At 44.1% G+C, this 10,481-nt stretch overlaps 1 protein-coding gene across 1 annotated transcript in view; it reads right to left on the bottom strand.

Moving 5' to 3' along the window:
• RNF130 (ring finger protein 130) overlaps positions 1 to 10,481 on the bottom strand; it is a 185,115-nt gene that overhangs the window by 16,773 nt on the left and 157,861 nt on the right. The window lies entirely within an intron of this gene.

Genomic DNA, 10,481 nt, shown 5'->3' with positions numbered 1-10,481 from the left:
ATGGCTCATTCTCCTTGGTAGGTCTTGAACTCCAAGTTTTGTCTACAAACTCAACAGGACTGCTTAAGTTCTCCTTATCTTAGTTTATCAGCCACCACATTTTGGCCAGTTCACAGCTATTGTTTGTGAATTAGCAAATGCCTCAAATGCCCAGTACTGAACTTTCCTTTTCTCTGGGCTTGTGGCTCCCAAAGTCCTCACTGCTCTGGTAGCTCTTCAATGTCTTAAAATGCAATGTTTTAAAAATGTTTTTTCCATATTTTCTGGTTGTGCTTGGTTTGATGGTTGGACTGCAAAAAGCTAGTATGACATTACCAGAAGTGGAAACCTGATCAATTTATTATCAATGGCTTAAAGTTCTCTTAGTGTAGATTAAAGTCCTTGGATTAAAGTCCCTTCTAGCCCTTTGAGCCCTGAAACTGATGAATGCAATTTAAATCAAGAGAAGGGTTTGCAGCTCTCTGTGAAATATAAGCACCTGATTCTGTGTGCTGTCCTACTTGCTGCTGTTTTATCTTTCTTCCCCAATTAGACCATAAAACTACTTTTGGATATAAATTAAGATATATCTTGTTTCAGTCTCTTCAAATTGTGTCACTAAACACTCTATAAAATTGAGTTGATTGGGATGTATACCATTCCAATGAGCAACCAGTAATTGTTGTTGTTTTTCAGTTGCTCAGTCGTATCCGACTCTTTGCGACCCCATGGACTGCAGCAGGCCAGGCTTCCCTGTCCATCACCATCTCCCAGAGCTTGCTCAAACTCATGTCCATTGAGTCGGTGATGCCCTCCAACCATCTCATCCTCTGTCGTCCCCTTTTCCTCCCACCTTCAATCTTTCCCAGCATCAGGGTCTTTTCTAATGAGTCAGTTATTTGCATCAGGTGGCCTCAGTATTGGAGCTTCAGCCTCAGCATCAGTCTTTCCAATGAATAGTCAGAACTGATGTCCTTTAGGATGGACTGGCTGGATCTCCTTGTAGTCCAGAGGACTCTCAAGAATCTTCTCCAACATCACAGTTCAAAAGCATCAAGTCTTTGGCGCTGAGCTTTCTTATGGTCCAACTCTCACATACATACGTGACTACCAGAAAAACCATAGCTTTGACTATATGGACCTTTGTTGGCAAAGTAACGTCTCTGCTTTTTAATACACTGTCTAGGTTTGTCATAGCTTTTCTTCCAAGGAGCAAGTGTCTTTTAATTTCATGGCTGCAATCACCATCTGCAGTGGTTTTGCAGCCCAAGACAATAAATTCTCTCACTGTTTCCATTGTTTCCCCATCTGTTTGCCATGAAGTGATGGACCGGATGCCATGATCTTAGTTTTTTCAATGTTGAGTTTTAAGCCAGCTTTTTCACTATCCTCTTTCACTCTCATCTAGAGGCTGTTTAGTTCCTCTTTGCTTTCTGCCATAGGGTTGTGTAATCTGCATATCTGAGGTTATTGATGTTTTTCCTGGCAATCTTGATTCCAGCTTGTGCTTCATCCAGCCTGGCATTTCTCATGCCAGGCTCATTAAATAAGCAGGGTGACAATATACAGCCTTTATGTACTATTTCCCAGTTTAGAACCATTCCATTGTTTCATGTCTGGTTCTAATTGTTGCTTCTTGACCTGCATACAGGTTGCTCATTGTACTCTAGCTGTACAAGAGAATGTTCATACACACAGAAATATTGATGAACAAAGGGCTATTTTGTATGCAAATTATCCTCAAATGCCTCAGAAGGATAATGTGTGTGTGTGTGTATGTATGTCTCTGTGTGTGTCTGTGGGTATGGAGAGAAAGAGACCAGAGACAGATAAATATAGTAAAACAATAGAAATCTGGGTTAAGGCTATATTGAAATTCTTTATATTCTTCTTGCAAGCTTTAAGTATAAAATTATGTTAAAAAAAGTTTTGGGGCAAAAATGCAACCCCATACTGACATAAAAAGCAACTTAATTCCAAGTGGATTAGAGATGTCAGTGTCAAAGTTATCAAACTTTGACAATAAGGTAAGGTAGGAAAATGGGCCTCCCTGGTGGCTCAGTGGTAAAGAATCCTCCTGCCGATGCAGGAGACATGGGTTCGATCCCTGGATTCCCTGGAGAAAGAAATGGCAACCCACGTCAGTACTCTTGCCTGGAGAATCCCACGGACAGGGGAGCACGGCAGGCTGCAGTCCATGGAGTTGCAAAGGAGTCGGACACGACTTAGTGGCTAAACAGCTAGAGGTTACGCTCTAGGACTCTTACTGGGGCTCGCCAGAAACACGTCACATCTCTGTGTCCACTGCAGATCCTGTAGTCCCGGGGACCTGCTGAGTCTTGTGGGCCAAGCAGCATCTGCTTGCGTGCTGCAAAGGCCTTTCCTTCCCATGGCCCTATTCACAGCCTTCTGTGTCACCTGGCGTATGTGTCTCTGCAGGGTCCCCAGGTATGGAGTGTGCCGCCTCCAAAACCCAGTTTACTCTTCCTTTCATCATGATAGGAGGTGCAAAGTGCAGTAGCCTGTATTTAGCTCCAAGCGGATGTCTGAGATGCCACTGCCTGGTGACCTCACCAAGGGGACAAGCCCCCGATGCTCCGGAGTGCCTGCGTCTCACCAAAGCCTTGATGTACTCAACATTTCCTGCTCACCAGGTCAGTTCACACCAGGTCATCAATATAAGGACTCACGACTCAAGCTGCCAAGAGTCCCTTGTCAGTGGAGACACACAGGATTCGCTTAATTTTCCCAGCAATGATGACAAACACATGTGGAAAGCTGCCACCTGGGGAAACTCATGAGACTCAGCACCAAGGTTTTTGTTAGCAGCAGGTCACACAGGTGCCCTCTGCTGGCATGTACTAAGATTCCAGGCTCCCAAAAAGAAGGCAGGTGTTCACCATAAACCCAAACAATTTTGACACAGTGAGCCATTTTTATCAGTGGTGGGAACCCTCCTAAATCTAAGTTCCCAGATGCTTTGCAAGCAGGTTGCAAGGACATCAGTCTCAGGACTGTTAGCTGTTTCTCACGCACTGCCAACCACCCCATGTGACCACACTAATGAAGCATGCAGGAACCAGGGAATTGACTCAGGGGTCTTGGACCCAGTGGTTCATGTGAAAAAGACCCGGGCTGGGGCTCTATTTGGGAAGCCAGAGTATGCTTGGATTGTCACCTGACTCCTAGGTTGCCCCCCTGCTCCAAGAAGGAAGTCAGTGATGGTGCTTCAGGTCCCTGGATGTCAGTGTTAAATCAGCTCTGTGTCTCACTCTCCTCAAAGACCCAAGAGTATGTATCCCCCTTTCCTTAGAGCCTGCCATTTACCAAGGCAACAATGGATGCACTAGTGCTGGGGGCATAAAGTGAAGTCGCTCAGTTGTGTCCGACTCTTTGCGACCCCATGGACTGTAGCCTATCAGGCTCCTCCGTCCATGAGATTTTCCAGGCAAGAGTGCTGGAGTAGATTGCCATTTCCTTCTCCAGGGGATCTTCCCAACCCAGGAATCGAACCGGGGTCTCTCACATTGCGGGCAGACGCTTTACCGTCTGAGCCAAATAAGCGTTGCTCAAAAGCCCATAGTGGCCATCTTCTGCAGTCTGTGTGGGGGACAGGAAGTGACTTTATAGAACTGGGTGGTAGCTCAGATGGTAGAGTCTGCCTGCAGTGATGGAGACCCAGGTTTGATCCCTGGGTTGGGAAGATCCCCTGGAGAAGGAATGGCAATCCACTCCAGCATTCTTGTCTGGAAAATCCCATGGATGGAGGAACCTGACAGCTACAGTCCATGGGGTTGCAGAGTCAGACACGATTGAGTGACTTCACTTTACTTCATGGGAAAGAAGGAAGTAGTAAGAGTCAGAAATAACAGAGGCTAGAAATTTTAAAATAAATGCTTAGTTGAAATAAAAAGAAATCAAAGTGGTTAGATGGCAGCACAGAACTGTCAGAAACCACGTGTCACTGATGACCATGATGGTCAGCAAGATCAGGATGCTGGGATCTGGAGGGGCAGCTCACAGAACAATGTTCCTAGTGACAGGAGAGATGGGCTGCTTGACAGCTGCAGCCAAGAAAGATGGACAAGCAGAAAGGTAGGTTAGCTGCCCCAGGAAAATTCATAATCCCTTATCCCATTTCCAGACCTTAATTAGTTCTCAGACCCAGAAACTACTGACTGAAGTCAAGGCCAGGCCCCTGGTGAAAACTGCAATGCCTGGCTAGTCTTTCCTCCATCCTTCCTGAAAGTGAAAGTTGCTCAGTCGTGTCCGACTCTTTGCAACTCCACAGACCATACAGTACATGAAATTTTCCAGGCCAAATACTGGAGTGGGTAGCCTTTCCCTTCTCCAGGGGATCTTCCAAACCCAGGGATTGCACCCAGGTCTCCAGCATTGCAGGCAGATTCTTTACCAGCTGAGCCACAAGGGAAGCCCAAGAATAGTGGAGTGGGTAGCCTATCCCTTCTCCAGGGGATCTTCCCAACCCAGGAATCAAACTGGGGTCTCCCGCATTGCAGGCATATTCTCTACCAACTGAGCTATGAGGGAAGGCCAAAAGGTAACTGCCCAATTTTTCCAAGGTAAATTGCCGGGGACCAGCCCCAGCTGATCCAGGGTATTCGAAGGAGAGACGGCCTAGGCGACTATTTATATGCTAATTAGAGATATAAAGAATAATAGAATGAGGATAGCTCAGTAGGAAAATTCAGTGGAGAAAAGAGGCTGAGTAGCTTGGTTTACGCGGGAGACCAATAAAACTTCAAGACAAGAAGTTTGCACCACTTACGTAGGCCGCAGGCGCCCTCTCGAATAGCGGAAGGTGCCTCACCCTAGACACCTTCTCGAGTGGGTCTTAGAAGCCCAGGCATAATTAGTAAGCGTGGTGGGTTCCGTGCTCCAGATGGAGACTTCAGCCAGAATGTGAAAAGAATGACATGGGGAGACCAAGCGCTGGTGAGCAAGGCCCGTAGCTTTATTTTCAACAGGGGCTTATATACCCTAAGTTACACATAGAGGCTAATAGGGGATGCAAAGTCAGCAGTCTTTGATTCTTATCAAAAACCAGGGTTTCTTTCCTGAAAATTTATCGTATACAAATGGTTTAGGTGATTTACATCATCTTCTGGCCAGAAGGCCTATTAACATTTTATGACTCTTGACAAGGACTTATCAACAAAGACTTATTTTCTCTAAGAGTAATTATTTTAAGGTTTGGCGCCATCTTCCAAAGATAAAATTGTATTCCTATAGGGTGGATGTGTAATGGGTTTACAACAAAGGAAATAATTTATTACCTTAAGGGTCTAAAGTTACTAACACCAAGGCCACTACTTAGTTTTTCTACATACCAACTATTAATTAATACACATTCAAGGATACAATTCAGGGGATGTGAAAACTTGGCAACAAGCATTGATTCATCAATGAAATCCCTTACTAGTCTTATTCTGACAGTTTCTAACTCTCTGAGAGGCTCTAAGCTATTTGAATATCTTAAGCTTCCCGTGCCTCTTGAGGCTGGGAGACTGTAAACAATCGTACACATAGCTGCAGGAGTCCGGGTAAACTTGTCAGGCGAGTTAGAGAGCCATCTGAGAGGTATGGATTTAAACACTCCTAATTGCCCAGGAACTTTATTAATTGGAGCTGTAAGTTAACTCTTTGACAGAGAGAGAGCGAGATGGTGGTAGGGGACAGCCCCCAGTAAAGTCAGAGGTGAGAGCACAAAGCAATAAAGTAGGCAGTCTCTGGTTTTTTGGGGGGTAGATGCTCGAGAATATCCGGGCGGACTCCTGAGGCTCGATCCTGCCTTTGCGTATGCCGAGCCTCCTTCCTCATGACCTTTGTCACGAGTGGAATGCCTCACCGGCTCCTGGCAGTAAATGTTCTTGCTATCAAGATAGGAAAGTTTTTTTTTTTCTTCTAAATATATTGACTCAAAATATTATATTAGTTTTGGGGGTCTAACATAGTGATTCAGTATCTTTAAACATTACATGCGATCCCATGAGAGTTCTTTATATATTCTGGTTACAGATCCTTCATCAAACATATGTTTGCTAATATTTTCCCTGAGTCTACGGATTGCCTTTTAATTCTAGTAGTATGTTTGAGCAAAAATTTTAAATTTTGATGAAGTTTAATTCATTCTTTTCCCCTTACGGATCACTGGTGTTTGTTCTAAGAAATTTTTGCCTAAGCCAAGGTCTCAAAGTCTTTCTCTTGTGTTTTCTTCAAGAAACTTTTACTGCTTTAGGCTTTACAATTAAGAATATGACCCATTTTGATCTACTTCTCAGATATGTGTGAGATATGAATGCAAGTTTGTTTATGCACCTCTGTATGTCCTGTGTCCCAGCAGCATTTGTAGAAAAGGCTGGTCATCTGACACATCAGATAAAGGGCTATTCCCCAAAGTATACCAAGGACTTAAAATGCAACAATAAGAAAGCAACTCAATTGAAAAAAAGGTCAAAAGACCTTAACACACACCTCACCAGAGGGCATACATGGCAAATAAGCACATGAAGAGGTGTTCCACATCACATGTCATCAGGGAATGCAAATCAAAATGACAAGAGACCGCTGCAGATCCTCTGGAATGGCCAAAGTCCAGAGTGCTGACACCACTGAATACCGGCCAAGATGTGGAGCAACAGGAGCTCTCGCCCATTGTGATGGGCGTGCAGAACGGTACAGCCGCTGTGAGAACAGCTGGCGGGGTTCTGACTAAACTCAATAGACTCTTACCATACGATCCTGCAATCACAGTCTTTGGTATTTACCAAAATGAGCTGAGAACTTACATCTATGCAAAGACCTGCACATAGATGTTTACAGCAGCCTTATTCATAACTGCTGAAACCTGAAAACGACCAAGATGTCCTTCAGTAGTGAGTGGATAAATAAACTGGTACACCCAGACGATGGAATATAATTCAGCACTGAAAATAAGTGAGCTATTAAGTCATGAAAAGACATGGAGGAGCTTTAAATGCATACTACTAAGTGAGAGAAGCCCATCTGAAAAGGCTACTGTGAATCCAATCACATGGCATGGAAAAGATAAAACTGCAGAGATGGTGGACAGTTCCATGGATTCCAGAGGGAGAAAAGAAAGGCCACCAGGCCACCTGGGTAGCCACTCACTTGCTCATTCATAGTTAGTTATGTTTCTCTGAGCATCTACATCATGTGGGCAGAGCTTGGGGACCAGGCAGAGGATAGTCATCTCCTCCCAGGTACTCCTGGAAGGGTAGGGAGACGGAAGTCCAACAAGGAACACAGAAAGGGACAGGGTTGCCAGGGAAGGGTGACAGAGACCCTGGGGGTGCCTAAGGGACCCCAGGTGCCCAAACAGAGTCACGCTGAGAAGGGCCAAGTTCATAGCCATGAACTGTGAGCCACGAATCTCAGTGTAGAGCATGAGCTGGGAACAAGTGGGTTAAGTCAAGAGCAAGACGTGACATCATCCTGAATGTTATTTCTTTGTGCGTAAAGCTTAGGGTTGTGGTAAGAACTGTGGACACACATCACTTCTGTGGCATTCTTGCCCAAATGAATAACCTCAGTCTAATCATGTGAAGACATCAGAAAGTCCAAACTGAGGGTCATCTACGAAAGAACTCACATTCCACAACAGTGCTGACGTGATAAAAGATGAACACACACTGAGGACCCGTCCCGTTGGCTCAGACTGGAGGACACATGGTCCTGGTCCAGAAGAAGGATGTTATGAACGACACGCTGAAACTTGGATAAGGTTTGCAGATTAATTAACAGTCTTGGATCAATGTTAGTCTCCTGGATTTAACCACATTACCATTGTTATGTAACGTGCTAACTTTTGAAGAAGCTAGGGGAAGCGTTTACAAGCGTCCTTTGTACTATTCTTTTTAATGCTTTGGCCAAGCTGCACCATGTGGGGTATTAGTTCCTTCACCAGGGATGGAACCTGCACCCCCTGTGGCAGAAGTGTGGCATCTAAACCACTGGCCCACCCGGAAGCTCCTCTCTTTGTACTGTTTTTTAAAAGCAATTTTAGTGAGGTATAATTTACATACCATAACATTCACCCATCTTAAGTGTGAAATTCAATGCTTTTTGGCAAATTTACCGACTTTTCAAACTTCACCAAGTTCAGTTTTAAAACATTTTCATCATCTGTGTGGATCACAGCAAACTGTGGAAAATTCTTAAAGATATGAGAACACAAGACCACCGTACCTGTCTCCTGTATGTGGGTCAGGAAGCAGCTTTTAGAACCCTACATGGAACAACTGACTGGTTCAAAAGTGGGAAAGGAGTGTGACACAGGTGTATATTGTTATCCTGCTTATTTAACTTCTATCCAGATTACTTTGTGCAAAATGCCGGATTGGATGAATCACAAGCTGGAATCAAGATTGTGAGGAAAAATAACAACTTCATATATGCAGGTGATACCACTCTAATGGCAGAAAGCAAAGAGGAACTCAAGACCTCCTGATGAGGGTAAAAGAGGAGAGAGAAAAAGCTGGCTTAAGCTCAACATTAAAAAAAAAAAACCAACATCCAAAAACAAAAAACTAAGATCATAGCATCTGGTCCCATAACTTCATGGAAATTAGAAAGGGAAAAAATAGACACAGTGACAGATTTTCTTTTTGTGGGCCCCAAAACCACTGTAGATGGTGACTGCAGCCATGAAGTTAAAAGATGCTCGCTCCTTGGAAAAAGAGCTATGACAAACCTAAACAGTGAATTCAAAAGCAGAGACATCACTTTGCTGACAAGTTCTGTCTAGTCAAAGCTATGGTTTTGCTAGTAGTCATGTATGGATGTGAATGTTGGACCATAAAGAAGGCTGAGTGCTGAAGAATTGATGCTTTTGAACTGTGGTGTTGGAAAAGACTCTTGAGAGTCACTTGGACTGCAAGGAAATCAAACCAGTCTATCCTAAAGGAAATCAACCTTGAATATTCATTGGAAGGACTGATGCTGAAACTCCAATACTTTGGCCACCTGATGCAAAGAGCTGACTGACTGGCAAAGACCCTGATCCTGGGAAAGATTGAGGACAAAAGTTGAAGAGGGTGGCAGAGGATGATATGGTTAGATAGCATCACTGACTCAATGGACTGTCCAGGAGATACTGAAGGACAGGGAAGCCTGACATGCTGCAGTCCATGGGGTTGCAAAGAGTCAGAGAGGACTTAGAGACTGAACACCACCATCCCAGTCATGGTCCCAGCCCTAGGCCACCAGTGATCTGTTTTCTGTTTCCACTGATTTCCCTTTTCTGGACATTTTATATAAAGAGAATTGAATGATGTGTGTTTTGAGTCTGCCACAATTTTGCATGTTTTAGAGGTCTTTGTACTATTAATATTTTAGTGGGACACTGGGTGGAACTTGAATAAGATTTGTAAATGGCTGATAGTATTGTATCAATGTTAATTTCTGAGTTTACATAATTGAATTATAATTATATAAGATTTTTACATTAGAGGAAGCTGGGTGATAGGAATTGTGTGCTTTTTTTGGTAAGTAAAATAATTTCAAAGTAAATCTTTTTATAACTTAAGCTTGGGGTCTGAGTTGTGCACTGCTTATGCTTGTCTATGGTACTGAGACTGTGGTTTCTTTTGAACAGAATGGTTTGGCTGGCCTTTCCTTTTCCAGAGGTCCTTGGTGAGCTCAGTTTCCAGGATGTTCTTCAGGGAAAAGTAGGGGCTAGTACAGGGGCATAGGCCTGAGTCACTGAGACATGCCCTGAAGGGGGTTCAGTTCAGTTAAGTTGCTCGTGTCTGAATCTTTGCAACTGCATGGACTGCAGCATGCCAGGCTTCCCTGTCCATCACCAACTACTGGAGCTTGCTCAAGCTCATGTCCATTGAGTCAGTGATGCCATCCAGCCATCTTATCCTCTGTTGTCCCCTTCTCCTCCAGCCTTCAATCTTTCCCAGCACCAGGGTTTTTCTAATGAGTCAGTTCTTCGCATCAGGTGGCCAGAATATTGGAGTTTCAGCCTCAGCATCAGTCCTTCCAATGAACACCCAGGACTGATTTCCTTTAGGATGGACTGGTTGGATCTCCTTGCAGTTCAAGGGACTCTCAAGAGTCTTCTCCAACACCACAGTTCAAAAGCATCAATTCTTTGGCGCTCAGCTTTCTTTATACTCCAACTCTCACATCCATACATGACCACAGGAAAAACCATAGCCTTGACTAGACGGACCTTTGTTGGCAAAGTAATGTCTCTGCTTTTCAATATGCTATCTAGGTTGGTCATAACTCTTCTTCCAAGGAGTAAGTGTCTTTTAATTTCATGGCTGCAGTCACCATCTGCAGTGATTTTGGAGCCCCAAAAAATAAAGTCTGACACTGTTTCCCCATCTATTTCCCATGAAGTGACGGGACCAGATGCCGTGATCTTCGTTTTCTGAATGTTGAGCTTTAAGCCAACTTTTTCACTCTCCTCTTTCACTTTCATCAAGAGGCTTTTTAGTTCCTCTTCA

This window comes from Bos indicus, chromosome 7 (genome assembly GCF_029378745.1).
Source record: "Bos indicus isolate NIAB-ARS_2022 breed Sahiwal x Tharparkar chromosome 7, NIAB-ARS_B.indTharparkar_mat_pri_1.0, whole genome shotgun sequence".
Lineage (NCBI taxonomy): Eukaryota > Metazoa > Chordata > Mammalia > Artiodactyla > Bovidae > Bos > Bos indicus.
This window is presented reverse-complemented; position numbering and strand designations above follow the sequence as displayed.